This window comes from Mastomys coucha, unplaced genomic scaffold (genome assembly GCF_008632895.1).
Source record: "Mastomys coucha isolate ucsf_1 unplaced genomic scaffold, UCSF_Mcou_1 pScaffold14, whole genome shotgun sequence".
Lineage (NCBI taxonomy): Eukaryota > Metazoa > Chordata > Mammalia > Rodentia > Muridae > Mastomys > Mastomys coucha.
In genome coordinates, this window is record NW_022196896.1 from 133,835,673 (window position 1) to 133,854,846 (window position 19,174).

The following is a 19,174-nucleotide window of genomic DNA, read 5'->3' on the forward strand; positions in this document are numbered from 1 at the left end:
AAAAAAAAAAAAAAAAACCCTGAGATCATAATATAGATGCCAGATAAGTAAAAAGAAATATATAGAGATGATATATGGATAGATAGATAGGTAGGTAGATAAATTATATATATATATATATGTATACATATACACATATATACATATATGTATATATACATATATGATTGATTTATAGATAGATAGATGATAGAAAATAGTAAATATATAGATGATAGGTAGATCAATTATAGATAGATGACAGATAGATAATAAATAGATGATAGGTAGATCAATGATTGATAAATAAATGATAGACAGATAAATTGATAGTCATGAGAGATTTTCTGTGGCTTATCGGTGCTTATGTAAGCGATAGAAAGTATTTTATTTGTTTGGGCATGATGGTGTATGTCTGTAATGGTAGCAACTAGAGAGGTATAGGCAGAAAGACTCCCTGAGTTTGAGGTACACACTTAGTACCAGGTTAGCAAGGGTTGCCCAGCAATGCCCAATCTCAAAAAGAGTAAGAAATAAAAAGGAACAGCAGATAAAAAAACCTAAAAAAAAAAATATTTTACCCGTATCCTGTACAAAGAATCTGAGACAGCCATTAAACCTTCAAGATGCTTGTCAAGCCTGCTTAGGCATCCTTGGGGAAGCAAAGGAGAATCCTGTGTGAGTGATGCCAGCTGAAAGAAAGTTTCCTTATACCAAATGGCTGTGACTTCATAAGCTTTCATGTCCACAAGTTGGTTCACAGCCTGATTATGTGTAACTCTGAAGGCATCTTCTCTTTAAAAGGCTCTTTTAGTGGTTGGTATCTCAGATAACTGGACAAAAGCCCTTTAAATCCATGACACGCTTGAAGTATGTGCAAATTGATGTCAGTCACAGCAAATCGACTGCCCTTCTCTGTGAGGGGGATGCCTGCCTTCCCTGTTCTATCTGATGGCTGCTGTGCGTGGAGCCCTCCCACCCCACCCCACCCGTCTCGGAGGGAGCTCCTGTGCTCAGAGAAGACTCTCTAGAGTCCCTACTTCTCTCTTTGGATAACATGAATGTTCTTAATGAGGGAATTTCTTCTAATAAGATCAAGACTAATGATCCAAGAAAACACTTCCGCTATTTTCTTGGCCCACAACTTTGGTGTAAAATGTTATAAAACCGTGGCCATGCATTCTGAATATGACAAAGTCTTCCATGGGAAAGTAAAGATGTTTATTCATGTTCTGAAGAGTACACACCAGAAGATTTCTTTTGCAGGACTTATACAGGAATGGTCTGAGGATCTTTTCATTAATCTCAGACATAATAATATTGACTTAGAAATCACTCTTAATCTTAGACAAACAAAAACTTCTCATATTTAATGTGGTCCAATTAAATTAAATTTAGTTAGCCTACCAATGTCAAAGGCAAATACCTTGTTTTGACCTCCTACAAATAATGACTATGAGCAAAAGTTAATGTGCTTACATAGATATTAATAACAATACTAACTTACATTTGTGCCTTAGTTTTCTATTGTTGTGAAGTGATACCATTACCAAGGCAATTTATAAAAGGAAACACTTAATGAGGGGTGTACTCATAGTTTGATGGTGTAAGTCCATGGATTTCATGGCAAGGGACATAGCAGGAGATAGGCAGACATGGTGCTAGAGCAGTAACTGAGAGCTTACATCCTCACCTGTAAGTTGGAGTCAGAGCATGAGACTGGATCTGGCATGGCTCTCTTAAAACTGCAAAGCTCACCCCTAGTGGCACACCTCCTCCAACAAGGTCACACCTCCCAATCCTTCCCAAACAGTTCCACCAGCTAGGGACCAAGCATTCAAATATATGAGCCTATGGGGCCATTCTCATTCAAACCACCACCGTGTGCTCACCACTGTAGCTTAGGCAAAGCTGGGTACACTCAATGACCTTGATTCCCAGGCAATCCCATAAACAGGACACCTGGTCATCCTCACTGTACAATAAGGTACAGTGTATGATGAAGACAATGAGGTTTTAAGGCTTCAGTAATTTTCTTCATTGCCAGCAATTCCCTGAACCAAGTATGAACATAGGCTTCACTGTTGTGTTTTATAAAAAAAAGAAAAGGAAGCCAAGGGTATGTTTGGCAGAGGCACAGTATGGTGAGGTAGAAGGGGGTGAAGGGGGTGCCTTGGCTGGCCCATGCTGGACATCCCTTCAAGCTGAGGTACCAGCCATGGACTTTATTTAAGGCATGGGGAGGGGGTTCAAGGAGGGAGTAGAGACAGAGAAAGGCAGAGAGAGAGGAAGAGTAGAGGAATAGAGGCCACAGGGGGATGGGGAGGGAAGGGACAGAGAGGGAAGAGAGTAAGAGTGTAAGAGAGCAAGAGAGAGGAGGGGGCAAACAGCCCCTTTTAGAGTGAGTCAGGCGTGCCTGGCTGTTGCCAGGTAACTGTGGGGCAGAGTCTAGAAGTAATGCTAAAGGAATGCTAACACTTACTAACAGGCTAGTGAGGCCTAATCTCACTATCACTAATGGTTACTCTTGCTATCAATCACAGCACTTGATGTCCAGACCACACAATCCGAGTGTTGTATACCTACTATGTGACTGAATAAACCAGCACACACATATTGTTTATAAATATTATAGGCTTAATCTCTCCTCAAAAGCATGGTGATGCCTGGATACAAATGTTTCCCCAAGCTTCTATTAGGCTAGTTTCTGCCTCCCCTTTGGAAGGCACTTGTTACTGTCCAACTGAGCATTAGGGAATGCTGTTCATTTCCAAAGCTCTCCTCTCACAGACTCAAAGGTCTCTGCGTATCTTCCACAGTGGTGCTGTGTCCTGGCTCAGTGAAGCCCACTTAGTAAAAGGTAAAAGGGTTTTAGAAAACAGGACAAAGCAAAATGTCTTCATTCAAAGGGATGCTGTCTCCTGGAAGAAGAGGGAGATATTTAAGTACAGTTGTTCTTCTGATGTACATGGGGTACTGTTCTGAGGCTAATTCATGGGTATGGTGATGACAGGAACTAAAACTTCATCTATAAATGGCATGGAATTTCCACTCAACCAACACACGTGTCCCATTTATTTTAAGCCATAGCTAGACCATTTGTAATACCAATTCAATGTAATTCCTGTGTAAATGGTTGCTTTCCGAGTAGTTTAGGAATAATGGGGGGTTGAGGGGGGAGTCTATGCAGACACCAAGCAGAGGCTTCTATTTTTCTGAGTATTTTTGATCTGTGATTGGTGAATATGGAGGCAGGAAACTCAAACATGGTGTTATTCATCACCTTCCTTAGTTCTGTGACCTCTGGAGGGAGGAGCGCTTTCTTTTGTCCCATCATTTCAGATGGTATGCTCAATCACAGTAGGGAGGGCAGAGTCTGGAAGGAGCCCATGAACTTGCTAGTAGTATTCTCTCATGTGACATCAACCAGGAAGGAGACAGCCAGATGGGAGGCAAGACAAGACATAACAGCGAAGATTCACCCTGGTGGCCTACTCCATCAGCTAGCCCTTGACCAACAAGTCTATGACCTCCTCTAGTATCAGCTATGGCCTATGTATTCAAACACATTCAGGGGTGGGGGTGGGGGCGGGGTGAGGAGGGAGGAGGGATGGGAGGAGGTCATTTCACATTCAAATGACTGATTGACTGCTGCCTGCCTGCCTGCCTGCCTGCCTGCCTGCCTGCCTGCCTGCCTGCCTGCCTGCCTGCCTGAAGCACCATCAGGGACAAGAGGTTCCTTTTGCCTCACAATTTCAATGAGGCCAGACAGTCACAATAGGGAAGGAAATATGCTAAGTCAGTAAATCCATTTCCCTAATTGTGACTTCAGACCACTTGGTTAACTTCTCATATTTGAGGTAAGAATGATGAGGTTAGAGGGTATCTGACATTTAAATAATAGGATGTAGAGTGTTCGCAGGGTACCTGTCACCTACTATGTACTTATTAAGCCTGTCAACCTACTAAGTGCTTAACAATGAAGGGAGGTTATTTTGAGAAAGAGATGGTCCTGATGTTCAAAACCTTTTTGGAAACTAACTTTTGAGTTTCGTCTGGGAGTAGCTCATCAAACTATTATAAGAACTTTTTTATTATAAAGCTGAGCTCTTTAGAGTCCAAAAGTGGGTTTGTTTTGTTTTTGTTTTTGTTTTGTTAGTTTGTTTTGTTGGTTGTTGTTGTTTTGTGTTTTCTCTTTTGATGGATGACAATGAGCTCTGACCATGCTTTACATATTATTTCTTTATCCTGGTGCTCAGCCATGTTGCCCCCATCCACCAATAAAGAGAAAGAAAGAAAGAGAGAAAGAGAGAGAGAGAAAGAGGGAGGGAGGGAGGGAGAGAGAGAGAGAGAGAGAGAGAGAGAGAGAGAGAGAGAGAGAGACAGACAGACAGACAGACAGACAGACAGACAGAGAGACAGAGAGACAGACCGGGCAGTGGTGGCACATGCCTTTAATCCCAGCACTTGGGGCGCAGAGGCAGGTGGATTTCTGAGTTTAAGGCCAGCCTGGTCTACAGAGTGAGTTCCAGGACAGCCAGAGCTATACAGAGAAACCCTGCCTCAAAAAACCAAAAAAGAAAGAAAGAAAGAGAGAGAGAGAAAGAGAGAGAGAGAGAGAGAGAGGAAGGAAGGAAGGAAGGAAGGAAGGAAGGAAGGAAGGAAGGAAGGAAGGAAGGAAGAACCATCTTCAACAGTATGTGCATTTGGCATATTTGCAGTGTGTCGTGTCTAGAAATATCCTCAAATAAATTGATAGTTCGAACATGGTTTTGGCTGCCAGTAATGGTGGTATACCCAGCACTGGCAGGAAAATCACAAATTTGGGGACAGCCTGGAATACAAAGTAAATTCTAGGCTAAGCCAAACTATATACGATCTTGTCATAAAATAAAAGAGCGAGATAAAACGTGGCTACAAGGCTGGAGAAAGGGGTCAGGAAAGCACAGTGCTCTCTGTTTTCACAAGCTCATTCCATGTCGGCCCCGGTGTGTCTGAGCTTATGCATTTCCCGCACTTGCCTCTCTTGCTCAGCAAAAGAGAAGTTACCAAGTCAGCAGTCACAGCTGTCCAAGGATCCTGGATCCTGACTGTATCTCCTTAGCACTTTTCTCCTGTGAGGTGGAGTTAGTGCAGCGTACATAACCCAGGAAGGTTGAGAGCCCTCCACTGTCAAAGACAGGGCTCTACAAGAGCTTCATGTCCAATGTGCCGTGCTCTGTGTCTATGGAGATCAAACAAGAATGCCAGACCTCTCTCCCACAGAGGGAAGTGGCCGAAGGGTGTTAATGTGAGCAGGGGTACAGTGCTCTGTGGCATTTAAGCCCGGTGCTTGCTATGTGAGCTGTTTTAGTTAATTCTTTCTATGATCTTGAAACAGGTCTTGTTGATGAGGTGGACAACAGGAACACAGGTAAAGCAAACCTAAGCTATGCAGGCCAGCTAAGGTTGGCACAGGCGTAAGGAGAAGAGCTGGAGTGTCTGGGTTCTCAAAGAATCCTGTTGAGACTTTCCCAAACTCCATAGGCAGACAGAGAAACTTGTCTGTGCTGGGCTTCTTCAACCCATGGAGGACCCTCATACCAGAGTCTCCTGATTTTCAGCTTTAGGCCTTCCAAACATGATTAGACACTGGTTCTCTGGGAGGACATGTAGAGTATGGACCAGTATCCAGTTTCAGAAGCCAGGGCGAAGAATAGTTATGAGGACCTTTAGAAGCTGTGTTTCAACACGGCCCCAATCCAGCTAAGACGAGTGGCCAGATGTGCGTTTCTGAAACATTGTTAGCAGTCCTGTCCTGTCCTGTCCTGTCCTGTCTTGTCCTGTAGTGTCCTATCTTATCCTGCCCTGTCCTATCTTGTTCTATCCTGTCCAATATTGACCCATCTTGTCCTGTCCTGTCCTATCTTGTCCTGTCCTGTTCTGTCTTGTCCTGTCCTGTCCTACCTTGTCTGTCCTGTCCCTAGAACAGGTGTTCCACCCATGTTTGTACATGATAAGGGAAAATATTTGGATCTTTGAGTGTCTGCTGTGTGCCTTGATTATGTGATCAAAATCTACAAAGCCTGTTGACTTCTGACTGTGGGTTTCCTTGCCCTTTGTATGCAGCACAAGTGGAGGGCCTCTGGCCAGCAGCCCTGCAGACTGACCCCTGACTGTACATACTGCACTGCATTCAATGGTGGAAACCCATCAGTGTCTCTCAACAGCATCTGGTGTGTATCTCACACACATCAGGCCATGCACAGGTTGGGAACACGAACAGAAGTGTCCCAAGATCCTAAGGAGAACTTACAATGAATGATGGGGGAAGGTGCTCCATCAAATAGTCTCCAAATGCACAAGTGCAGTTGTAGGTAGCCTTAGGAAAGCAGAGGGACCACACTCCATGAGGTGTGACCTTCATGACACTGAAAAAGCAGGTGGCTAGGTGGTTCTGCTGACTGGAGTGAAGGAAGGAAGTGCTCAGCATTGGAGAATGCTGTCCTTGCTACAAGGAGGACTGGACGTGGAGGCTGTAGGCCTGGGGCAGAGCATCTCCCTTGTAACCAGAGAACTCATTCATGTGAGGAGAAACTGGACAGGGACCAGAGGACAGAGCAGTTCAGCTCAGGTCTGGATACGGACAGACCTAGAGTGTTCAAGGTAAAGTCTGGAGGATTTGGTCCTGGAGATGCTAAGAGGGCTGGGGAGAATAAACTTATAGGAAAACATCTGTATTAGTTGGGGTTACTATCGCTGTGATTAAAACACAGAAACAAAATCAAATTGGGAAGGAAAGGGTTTGCTTCATCTTACATTTCCGGGTGTATCACGGAGGGAAGTCCGGCCAGGAGTGCGGAAGCAGGAGTTGATACAGAGGCCCTGGATGAGTGCTACTCACTGGCTTGCTGCTGGTGGCCGGCTGTTTGCTTTCTTATAGAACCCAGCACCACCAGCTCAGAAATGACTCCATCCACAGTGGGCAGGGCCCGCCGTACCACACCAATCGCTTATTTTTAAAAATGCCCTACAGGCTTGCCTATAGCCAGATTTTATGGAGGTATATTCCTGATGGAGAGTCCCTCTTTCCAAATGCCTCTAGTGAGTGTCAAGGTGACAAGCGAGGTAGCACAGCACCAGAGTTTCAAACTTGCATGGCCCAGGATTAGTGACTTTTTCTCTCGGCTCTCACCCTGTAAGGCATCTGATTTGAGGACTGTCCTTTATTTATCATCCACACACTAGGCTTATTACACCAGAAAACGGTAGTGTGAGCAAGCCCTTCAGTGTTGGCGGTCTATCTGTGGAGATTGAGGAATTAAGATATATGACACCAAACGATTGTCCAACATGTTTGAAGCATGCTGGTTGTAAATAAAAATGGTCACTACATATATATCCCCTGCTAGAAGGCAATAATAGAATAAGGCCCTAAAACTGGAGTGAAGAAACTCTTAGAAGAAATGACTGGGGATCAGGACAAGATAAACGAATGGCCTGGTGGTGTTTGGAAGAATGCTCAGAACCACCAAGTCAAACCTTAATTCAAAATCACATGGGAAGAGAGCCTTCAAGCTTCAAATAGCAGGCTCTACCTTGGGTCTTTCATAGGCACACCAGGAACAATTAAAAGAAGTGAGCTGTTTTTCAAGAATCCGTGAGATGAGTGATCTTGAGGACAAAAAGTGGGTAGCAATTTCTTTTACTTCAGCATCCTCTTTTAAAACCATGAACCGCTTGACCATTGCTAAATCTTTATAGGTATTACCATGGCAACCATTGATATGAAAACTAATATTAGCCTGGGCACTTCTGCCTTAGATGATCTGATATTTTCCACTGCTGTGGTCATCTCCACGGTCTGTGCACATGAGCAAAGACGGTCTCCTCTAATCCTGTCATGCTGTCTTTTGCTCCAAGGAGATGAGTGCTTGTCAGATGCCCCAGCTGTTTCAGAATGGCCCAGTGGCTTGTGCGCAAGGCGTCTGTCTACACATTCAGTATATCAGATCTGCTCATCTCTGGGTGCATAGTAAAAGACCCTGCAGGTAGCACCTGGGCTGTCTTTGGAGTGAGGATGGGGTATTTAAGACTGATTGGCTGGAAGCAATGTACAGTAGCCCCGTTTACCCTCAGCTTCACTTGTAAGGCTTAGATTGCCCCTAGTAACCCAATAGGAAAAGCATGAGTAGAAGAGAGTAAGCTATCTTGAGAAAACACCATATTCACACTGTTATTACTTTCATAGTTTAATTTTATCATTATTAATCTCTTACTATGTCTAATATATAAATTAAATTTTACTACAGTTAAATTTACAGGAACAATAGCTTATATTGGGCTCAATACTAGACCTGGTTTCAGTGTGTATCGTATGTTTCTCCCACAGCTAAACAGATGCTTGCTGTGTGTCCCACATAGCTCTGCACACACTTTTATTGTACATCAACTATTAGCCTTGTATTTCGTTTCTCCCTTCTGAACCTTCTGTGTTTCATCTTGGTTCTGGGTGTCACACCGCCACAATTAGGTTCTAAACATTCCTGTAGTCACTGCTCTCATAGAGTCCTATATTTTATAATCCTGTCTCATTCATCCATCCATCCATCCATTCATTCATCCCTCCCTCCATTCAGCCAACAAACACACTGAATACCTCTATTAGTGAGCATTTCTTCACTGTTACCACAAACCTGAAGCACAGACAAAGGACCAGTAGAGCTCCCTGGAGAGACTGAGTCAGTTCCCTTTATCACCGCAGTGACAAAGTATCTGACAAAAGCCTGCTCAGGGAAGGAAGGCTTACTTTGGTTCCTTGAAGGTAAAGTTCATCATGGCGGGGAAGCCGTGACAGGGGAGCATCACACAGGTGGATACATTGTACCCGCAGTTGTAGAACAGAGAGAATGCTCAGCTACATTCTGTCCTTTCTCTAGAGTCTGGGACCCCAGCTCCTGGGTTGGGGGCACCCACACTGAACGGGTCTTCTCTCTCCAGTCAAGCCTATTTGGAAATATCTTTAGAGTCATAGATAGAGGTGTGGGTTTCCAAAGTCAATCTAAGCCCAGTGGAGTTGATGCTCAAGATTAGTCATGACATGTCCACATTTGTATTAAATTTCTCCTAATTGAAACTTTTGTAATATATTTCAAGTGTGTACCACATAGGGAGAATGTTTCCACAGACCACACAGGCTCAGCTCCCAGCCACAATAATTAACTTAGGCTGCTACAGAAGACTTCTCACAGGATTCTTCTGTGGATTCAGTTCAGAAGCACCACTCTACTCTAATTAGAAAATGTAAGAACGTTTTGAAGGATGATAATATTGAGAAAAGTCACAATCTGAAGCCTATAGATCCTAACATTATCTAATATTCTTCCTATCAATTGTAATGGTGCTCATGGGAATGTAATTTGTATGTATATGCTTCAGGGATTTTAACAATCATACAGTTTAGGAGCCAACATTGTGATGCTTCAGAAGGATTCAGTTAAAAAAAAAAAAAAACTTTCATGTTTTCCATTCTGAGAATTTCTGCCTTGACTTCAAACAGCATCATCACACCCAGACACCTAAGTTAGCTTGGTAAAGCATGGCTCAGAAATTAAAAGCAGATTTTCTGAGCGACAGTAAGTTGAGCAAATCAAATTGATTGGAAGGTCTGGGAGGCCCTTCTCTGGGAAGAGGAGGCAGGAGCTGTCTTTCGACTCTCAGAGGAAAGCACCCCCACAGTGTCAAATGTAGCTTGATCTATAATAGGCAAAGCTTGCAGGGTTTTCACCACATAATGTGTACAGGTATCTTTAACAACTCAGAATCTAAGTTACTGCTGCAAATGGTGTGGGAAGACAGGCAAATCCCCATTCCTGGGTAACATACTCTTGAAGAGCAATCTCATCTCTGTACTGGGTAACATTTGATGGATGTTCTTGCCCAAATACCCTGTAGACAGAGGAGGGTCTCAAGAGCATTAACAAGTAGCCACTGGTGTCTCTTTGAATGGCATAGCTACAGGATACAGTTCTCCAGACAGCTCCGATTACATCGCAACCGTGATTCATGCTCATTTACTGAGCCAAATCCTAATTCTCTGACATGACCTGAACAAGGAAAACATGACTGGTACCACACACTACATCTTAACACAGATAGATATAAAACTGGACCTTGATTTCTAATGCTTATGGGTCCTTTCATAAAACCAAAGAGTGCTTTAAGCTGATGTACAGATACAAGGTTCATAGAGAAAAATCAACAGCATGCTAATTTAAAAACATTGTTTCATGAAAATTCTGTGTACTATGCTTTTGGCGAGAAAGTTGTAACCTCTCATCAGTTCACCTAATTTGGTCACTAGTTAGCAGGAGAAATTTTTCTTTGGGTACATTAATCCAAAATGTGTTAATCTAGGGAAATCTATCTCTTGGGTTTCAATCAGTCAAATGTCAGATTTATCCCAAACTGCCAGAAATGAGTCCTTGACTGCCCATCTCAATGTGACACTCCTTGGTAATTCTGTAAAGATGTTTCCTGTGCTTGGAAATTAAGGTGAGAGATGTACCATCATTGCAATCTTCGATAAATGGCCTTCTAATGCAATTATTGCTGGGGCTGGGAACAGAACAATCTCTCATTGTTATTTATTGCTGTACTTACTGCTAATGAACTGCTGTTGCAGGCTGATGCATCCAAGGACAAGATCCAAGCAATAGCTTCTCTGGAAAATGTAAAGTGCCTGCTTAGTGTGAGTGCTTTGGGCATAGCTCACCTCTGGGTCTTAATGAGGCCAGGCCAGTCCAGAGAGAGAGAGAGAGAGAGAGGGAGAGAGAGAGAGAGAGAGAGTGTGTGTGTGTGTGTGTGTACATGTATGTGTATATGGTGTATGTGTAATATGTGTGCATGTGTGTATATGTGTGAGTGGTGTGGGTGCTGTAGACATAGCTCACCTCTGGGTCTTAATGAGGCCATTCCAGTCCAGATAGTGTGTGTGTGTTTGGGTATGAGTGTATATGTGTACATGTGTGTATGTGTATATGTGTAATATGTGTGCATGTGTGTATATGTGTGAGTGGTGTGGGTGCTGTAGACATAGCTCATAGCTCATCTTTTGGTCTTAATGAGGCTATTCCAGTCTAGATCATGTATGTGTGTGTGTGTGTGTGTGTGTGTGTGTATGTGTGTATGTATTGTGTGTGTGTATGCAGTCTGTATGTGGTGTGTGTCTGTGTGTGTGTGTGTGTGTGTGTATTGTGTGTGTGTATGCAGTCTGTGTGTGGTGTGTGTGTGTGTGTGTGTGTGTATGTGTGTATGTATTGTGTGTGTGTATGCAGTCTGTATGTGGTGTGTGTCTGTGTGTGTAGGCATGTATGTGCATACAAATATAAAAAGTTCTTCTTATACTTTGTGTTCCTTTATGTTTCTTTATGTGGAATGTCTGTTACCCATGGGGACCACCATGGACATTTCACTGGTCACCTAGATTAAGTGATTTATAGTCACTTGGGGAACTGTTACCCAACGTCTTCTGATTTGCATAGTCTGGGGCGCCACCCAGAAACATTTCATTATTAGTCATATGTCAGACTCAAGGTGAGTCTGACATAAATGCTGTGATTATGTTTGTTCCTGAGACAGAAACAGCTCAGAGAGTGCTTTATGCACAATCTAGTTTGGGAAACTCTGATATTCTTCCCAGTCTCTACCATCTCAAACAAGTCTTGAATATTCAAATATATCCCTGATACACATCTCGATAAGAGCAGAGGCAACTGGTTGTTATGAAATATCCTGAAAATTGATTTCAAGGGACACAGACATCCTATACATCATTTCCATTGATTCTGAGAATGCTCTAGAAGTTGTGCACTATAATGAAATCACATTTCCAGGGTGGGCCCATACTGGACAAGAACAGGCAGTGAGCAGGAAAGGGGGAAAGCCCTGGACATCAGGAACCAATTAAGACACAAAGCTGACTCTCTTTTGAGCCACTGTCACAGGCTTGCCTAAAGAGGGCAATGTAAACCTGAAGATGGCTGGCAAGTCAGCAAGCCAGCTTTTGGATGCCTCTTGATCTTCACTCCTCCTCTGTTAATTGCTGATAGCCACTGAAAGAAATAAAACTGGTGATGAGGAGCACTGACAACTTCATGAGAGACATGGAGGCTTGCTGGTGTTATTATTGTGTCTTTAAGGGGAGGGTGGAAAAGGATAAAAACCTTAAACATTTCACAACAGCTTAATGCAATTCATCTGTTTGGGAGTTGAATTCAGTAATAATACGTATTAGAATCTTCCACTCTTAGTATTTTTTTTTTACCTTAAATAGAGAATTCCCAGGAGTAAAACATTCTGCGTATATTTATTTTATTTGGAAATTGAATGAAATTGCACATTTCCAACTCTCATCTCTTACATTTTACAGTTTCATTTTTTATACTCAAACTCCCAAATAGAAAACATTCACAGTGGATTCTTATTTTTATTTAAGAGAGGAATAAAATTATTGAGTATTTTAGCTTTACAAAGAACTGGGTGTTAAAATAACTCTTACCATTGTATTATGAGAAATTACTCTATTTAAAAGGATTGAGACCTAAGTTCAACACTTAAAGAAATAAAATTATAAGGGTGTGTTTTAATAAAGTGACAAACAAGGTATACTGACCTGACTTAGGTTCTATAAGTATGGAGGAAAGGAGACCAGTAAGGAATTCTACTGAACAGGACCGATTTCCTTTAATGGTGTATTAGCATGTCAAAACTTGCTCCTTGCAAATGCTCACATCTTTTTTGTACATTTTGTGTTGCATTTGTAGCAGTTGGTGGTTTTAGAATCATGCCTTCCATCTGTGTCATGAATCTATCCAGCCTCTCAACTGATCAATGCACACACCAGGATGGAACCAGCATCCGGAAGCCTTAATGAGCTTCAAGCTCAGCACTATTCTGAGCATCTAGATGCTGGGAACTCTTAAATGAATTCTTATTTCCGAAGGAGATGCTTGTTGCTTCTGAATTATGCATTCACCTTCGTATTTCTTATTTACGGTCTTCAGTAATGCTGTGACTAAAGACCCATGTCCTGATTTCAAGGATTTGATATGCAATTCGGGTGCCAGGCATTCCTCTAAGGGTATAGCAGGCCTGGACTGGTTCCTTCAAAGGCCATTAACATGTTACTAAGCCTGCAGCTTAAATTGAACAAACGAGAACAAATGGTGTGTTTGCCTAATCAAGCAGCACGTCCGGGGCTTGCTCCAACTCCAGCCTTCCTTCCTCTTCGTGTTTGGAAGATCATCAGGTAGGATCAACAGTCAGATTTCCATCATTTCTTCTGGTATCTTGTTCATGAAGCTGGCAAATGTTGCTGCCAAGGCAACCTGAGAATTCTGTTTGCCCGGCCTTGGTTATGAAGTGCGAGCAATCACTGCTGTTGTTCAGGTGGTCGAGGGCTGTGAGTACCAAGGAATCGGCCTTAGACTGCTGCTTGCATTTGGATGGAGCTTCATGGGGAAATCCTGCCTCTTCATTTTGTATCTGAGATAAGCTGCATTCCTAAGGTCACACCATGGATTGAATTCCTGCCTGGTTGTTGGCCTTCAGTGATGCATAGTATGTGCAGTAAAGCAATTATGGGAAGCATAGACAGAATGTAAGTGTTGGAGAGCAAGCCCGAGTGTGTAGGAGGAGCGCAGAATGGCTGTCCTGATACCTAAGCCGCAGAGACGGAATCTTTCCCCGAATTTTGCGGTCATTTGCATTTGCATAACATCCCATGAAATATAGTCTATACATACCTGAATTCTGCTGTAAAATGGCCACTAGCTCTGGGGCAATGTGAAAGGCTTTTACCTGGTAGCTTTGCTATAAATCTGTTAGAAATAGACTACAAAACGACTTTTCTGCAACTTGTTGGAGAGGCAGTTTCTGCATTAGAGAAGCGAGGGCTCCCCTGAGGTCTCTGTTGCCTTCTCTGCAATAGTGAAAGGGATTGGGAAGAAGTCAAGCGCATGCAGCTGAGACTGATCCACAGTATCACTTTACTCAAGCTTTACTTTCCACTATTTCTCCCTCTCCTCTCTATATGGAAGAGTTCTATATTTTATTTTCCAATGATTGATAGATGGGCTATTAATATATTACTTTTACCCAGTCGGTATTAAGGTGTGATATGTTATTTGTAGGTGAATATATGCATGTGTGTGTGCTTGTGGAGGTCAGAGGTCAACTTTAAGTGTTGTTCCTTAGGTGTCTTATCTACCTCATCTTCTGAGATCGGGTCTTTGGTAGGCCTGGAAGTCATCCATTACTCTAGCTGTTTCTCCTTCAAGCCCTGTCTCCGTCTTCAAAGTGCTGATATTACCAGACTCTGGTACCAGGACTGAATCTCTTAGGTGGGTTTTGAGTGATCAAACGGGTCCTCACGCTTACAAGGCAAGCACTAAGCAGCTAGCTCCTCAGTCCACCGGGCCTTTTGAACTTTAGAGAATCCTAGAATGTGGAAGCATAAGGAGCTTTGAAAATATCCCGCTGTTTCCTACACAAGGAGTCTGAATCCTCAATGGAAAGAAGCAGCACAGGCTAATATTCAACATCTATTCATTCATTTAGCAAACATATGGGTTCTGACTTGCAATGCCCCCTGTGACGCACTGTGGGGAGACAGAGATGGCTACCAAGGGCTCCTGCAAGATAGCAGGAGGAGACCAGAGGAGACTGGAGGAGACCAGAGGAGACTGGAGGAGACCCGAGGAGACTGTTCAGTTCAGCACAAGCAAGGAAATTACTGAGAGCAATGCTCAGCTTGTGAGCTGCCTGTCTGGCATTTCCTTTTCTTTCCGTATCTGTGTTGGATACATAAAAGAAGTTGCTGATAGTCTTGGTAGTGCCCAAAGGGAATTAGAACAATTGTGTCCCAGCTTCACATTTCAACTAGGTAAGGATCCAGGTTTTACTCCAGTTCTTTTGTGTTTGTATGGGGAGAGGTATGGAGGACAGGATGGTGTCTCCTGTGGGACAAGCTAGCCTAGAATTTGCTGTGTAGCAGAGGAAGACTTGAACTTCTGATCTTCCTGCCTCTACCCAGCTGAGTGCCGAGATTAGGGACCCAGCATACACTGCCACACCAAGTTTGTGCAGCGCTGGGGATCAATCCCAGGGTTCCCTGCATACTAGGCAAGGTCTCTACCAACTGAGCTTCATCTGTAGCTCTTAATGCAGTCCTTGAACTTGCAGAATGTTAAGATAATTAGCTAGGTATTCCTAACTTTTCAAACAGAATACTTAGCATTCTGCTTTTTTTCCCTCCCTGGAGAGTAGTCATCCATACGCCACCGCTGATTTATCCACGCGGATTCATGAGTCATGGAGAGAACAGTCTGCATTCAACTTTTTTTAAAATCACAAAAACATTGCATCAAAATGAATGAAAGGCTCAGAGCCATCTGGGTCTCAAATGATACTGCTAAGTTAGTTTGTGTTTGTTGTGAACGATATGGCTTGTTCGAGTCCACTTTCAGAGAAGGGGCCTTTGTTGTACATGAGTGTGTGTTTGTGTGTGTGTGTGTGTCTGTGAACTCCTGCCTCCATTCTTGGATTTATGAATCAGAGCTATGGATGTGTACATATGACATGTACATGTCTCAAAACTAACATAGGTGGCCCTCACATTAGATATTTGAACCACTACATGTTAGATGTAAAGAACTCTGGGTCCTTTATACCTCTGGCTCTTGGATCTGGACCACAGGCTCCTCCCCTCTGCAGCCTGGAATCTACCTATCTACTTTCCAGTCTATGCAGTGCCATAGATTTTTCTCCCCCCAAGAATAACTTAAGTCAGACTACCCCACTCAAAATTTTAATTCCCAGAGCTGCACATCTACAAAACACAGTCCTTAAACTCCATAGCAGACCAGTAACATAATTTCCTAGCCTTCTCTTCCATAGGAGGTATCCAAGTCACTGAGCCAAGGCAATTGGATGTCCCCCCTACTGACATTGTGGATATTCTAGACACCCAGGCCAAGCCTCCCTATTCCTCAGGCTCACCGAGTAAGCCACCACTCATGCCTGCTGGAGACATTTACTTTGCATCATATCTGTGCCATCCATTAGTAAATTCAATAGTTTGTTAATCTCTTTCCTTCCTTTAATGAGTTTCAGCTTCAGGCCAGTGACTAGGTGATTTGAGAAAGGCCTCAGAAGTCTTAAAGAAACATGCCAGGGTGGCTTGAGCCCCAGAGAGTGTGAGATGACCAGAGAACTAAGCAGGTCAGGATGTGTGTCTGCCTCTCTCTCTGGAGATTCCAGCTTAAGCTTTGTAGATCCCAGGAAGGAGGGAGCTGCAGGCAGACACAAAACCTAGTTATCACTCTAATTAACTCGGGTCTTCTCTGTGAACTTAAATATCCGGAGTACTGAACCTGTGTTAAGACACTCCTAATTTCAAAACGGGAGGGTTGGAGTCAGGGGGTTGAACTCACCCGAAGGTTAAAAAAAAAAAAAGAAGCCTCCCTCCACTCTCCGCGGGGATCTCTAAAGGGAGAGGAGGGGACACCCAGAGGCCCTGCAGTAATCCAAGTGTAAATGCAAAGGCTACTGCTGTTGGCAGCTGGCTCGGTCGCGGTCCCCAAAGCTAGGTTTTAGAGACTGCTCAACCTAGGTGTCCTGAAGAACTGCGGCGGCCCCCTCCCCCGCACGGGAGGGAAGCCGGGACGAGGTTGGCCCCCCTCTCTCGGAGTCTGGGCGTGGGCCCCGCTGCAGCTCCGCGGAGCCTCGGTGCCTCCTGCAAAGGGGGGCGGGGGAGCCCTGAGCTGCGGCTTCCTCCCGCGCGGAGTCTCCTGCGCACCGCCGAGCAGGACGCCAGCGCCAGCCTGGTCCCCACGCCGCGGCGCGCCTGGCCTTCCCGCCGCCCCCAGGTAACTTTTCTGCCCTTGGCGGCCGGGGGCTCCGAGTGGGGATCGCTCCCAAGGCGCGCAGGGGCTCGGGGGCCCCGGTGCGCTGCGCCCGCCGAGCTCGGCCTCCGCCCTGGGGGCCTCTCTCCGAGCTCCGGCCCCCGGGGGCGACCGGGCCCCGTGCCCCTCTCCAGCCATCGGCGCGGAGCCCCGGGTAGGGTCGCCATGTTCGGAGTGTGCGGGGCTTTGGGGGGGAGACACTGCGGCGCCAGGCCCTGGGCTGTGCGCGGGAGGGGCCGTGCGCCCGAGGCTGCGGCTGCTGCGTCCGTGCCCGGGGCGGGCGCGGCGGGGCTTGGAGCATCCCGGCTCCGCGGCGGGGCCAGCCGCTTTTACGTAACTTGCCTCCTTCCCGGAGTGGGCAGCGTCCCCGGGCCGGTGGCGTGCCAGCCAGGTTGCTCCGGGCCTGGGCACCTGCCGGCCGCGCGCCCCTGGGACGGCTCCCTGCGCAGGGCGGGAACGCGCCCCGGCCTGCAGACCCGAGCACCCGGGCGGGCGCGGCTCACCTGGCGCCCTCGGGACTGCGGGTCGCCGGAGGGGTGGGGGCGGGGAGGCTGGGGGCCGCAGGACTCTGGTCCCTGCTAGTTGTGGCTGGTGCGCCCAGGCTCCTGCACCAGGGGGGGCTTGCTTTTTCCGGTTCCTCTCTAATCGCGCCCTACTTCTTCCCCTTCCCCCTACCCCCTGCACCGGGTGCCAAGTTCACAGCTTCTGCAATGCGGTGGGTGTGGTTACCTCGCAGATTCTAAGTGTGGTCCTTCTGGTGAGAGCATTCTTGCCCTTTCTTTCTCCTTTTAGATTTACTGATCTGAAGTTTTCTTGGGGGTCGGGGAAAATTCACCTTCCCGTCTTTGCAGACCAGGGTTCAAGTTGGGAAGAGTGCTACAGAACAAATCGAATGATAAAGGGAACATGTGGTATTAATTAAGCATGGAGGCTGGGCAGTCCTGAGAGGGCCAGCCAATCCTGCTAATAACGCAATGCTTCCATTACGTGTTTAAGTTGGCGTTTCAGCTTTTTTACATTACTTTATGGAATTGCACTTGCAGACATCCTTGGCTGTGGTTTTCAGGGGCCCGTTTGGGGATCTGTGGGGCGGTCTGATGTTCTGGGGTTACTCTTGGTAGCATAACTTAACCAAGTAAAGGACTCATCATACCCGGTGCTAAAAAGAAATTTCTTTTTGCACCTTACGCTGCCTTTTAAAGCCTCCACGAATCAAAACTGATGAAACTCCACGTCTATCCGGAGGCCATGAGTGCAGCACCATTATTAAGTGGGGCTTTGAAGGAGTGAACCTGCAGATGAGAGGGGATTGGATGATCCCTATCTTGACTCAGCATGGAGCTTTTACTGTTGTCTTTGAATTGCATGGTCATTGTGGCATCAACTTCTAAACCTTTGTTTGGAGTAACAAAGTTATTATGAGAGGGAATAATTTCTAAATTGAAGAAGCATGCCTCTCCTTTGTTAATTTCCAAAACACTGATGGAATAAGCTGAATGCTGAGTATTGAATTATTTACACCATGATTTTCCAATGGTCTAGAAAAGGCTAGATAATTAGAAGCACAAGCCACTGCATGAACTGGTCTTGCACACAGCAAGTTCTTGCAAAAACAGAGCATGTGTTCTGAGAGGTTTATCGGAGACCAGAAGAGTGGCCGCTGTAGCTTGTAAACACCTTTAGGCCAAGGACTGTAGAGCTAAAGGTCAAAGGCCAGTGTCCCAGCTAAAGGTCAAAGGCCAGTGTCCTAATGACATATTTACATTAAAATTTTTTAAAGAATTTCCTTAGGCGTAAATATGGTTTAGATTAGAGAGTGCATTTGCCAGTTCCCGTCGGGTCCTTGGACGGAGGCCAACTTTGATTTCTGTGGAAATACAAGATTCAGGTTTATTTCTCTGACTAGATCTGGGGTGTGTGTGTGTGTGTGTGTGTGTGTGTGTGTGTCGCTTTTTAAAAATCCAGTGGCAGGGTTGAAAGAGATGACTCAGTGCTTAAGAGCAGAAGGTCCAGAAGACCCTGGTCCAAATTCCCAGCACCCACATGGCAGTTCACAACTGTCCATAACTCCAGTTCCAGGGGACCCAACATCTTCACAGAGACATGCATGCAGGCAAAACATCAATGCACATAAGCACAAATAAATCATAAGAAAACCTTATTTAAAAAAAATCCAATGGCTAAGCCACCAAGGTGCACTGAGGTAGGAGAGAGGCAACCACCTGTCACAGAGCTGTCAGAGAGCTCAGAGA

The 19,174-nt window shown here is 45.0% G+C and overlaps 1 protein-coding gene across 3 annotated transcripts in view; it reads left to right on the top strand.

Annotated features, from left to right (window-relative positions):
• Positions 1–19,174, top strand: part of Epb41l3 (erythrocyte membrane protein band 4.1 like 3) — a 222,464-nt gene that overhangs the window by 65,701 nt on the left and 137,589 nt on the right. The window contains exon 1 of one of the 3 annotated variants that reach the window (XM_031368657.1): positions 16,581–16,886. The exons of 1 other annotated variant lie outside the window; for it this stretch is intronic. The gene's annotated coding sequence lies outside the window, so the exon portion shown is untranslated. Of the gene's footprint in view, positions 1–16,580; positions 16,887–19,174 lie in introns of those variants that run through there. One more of the 3 variants, XM_031368683.1, reaches the window with a different exon arrangement.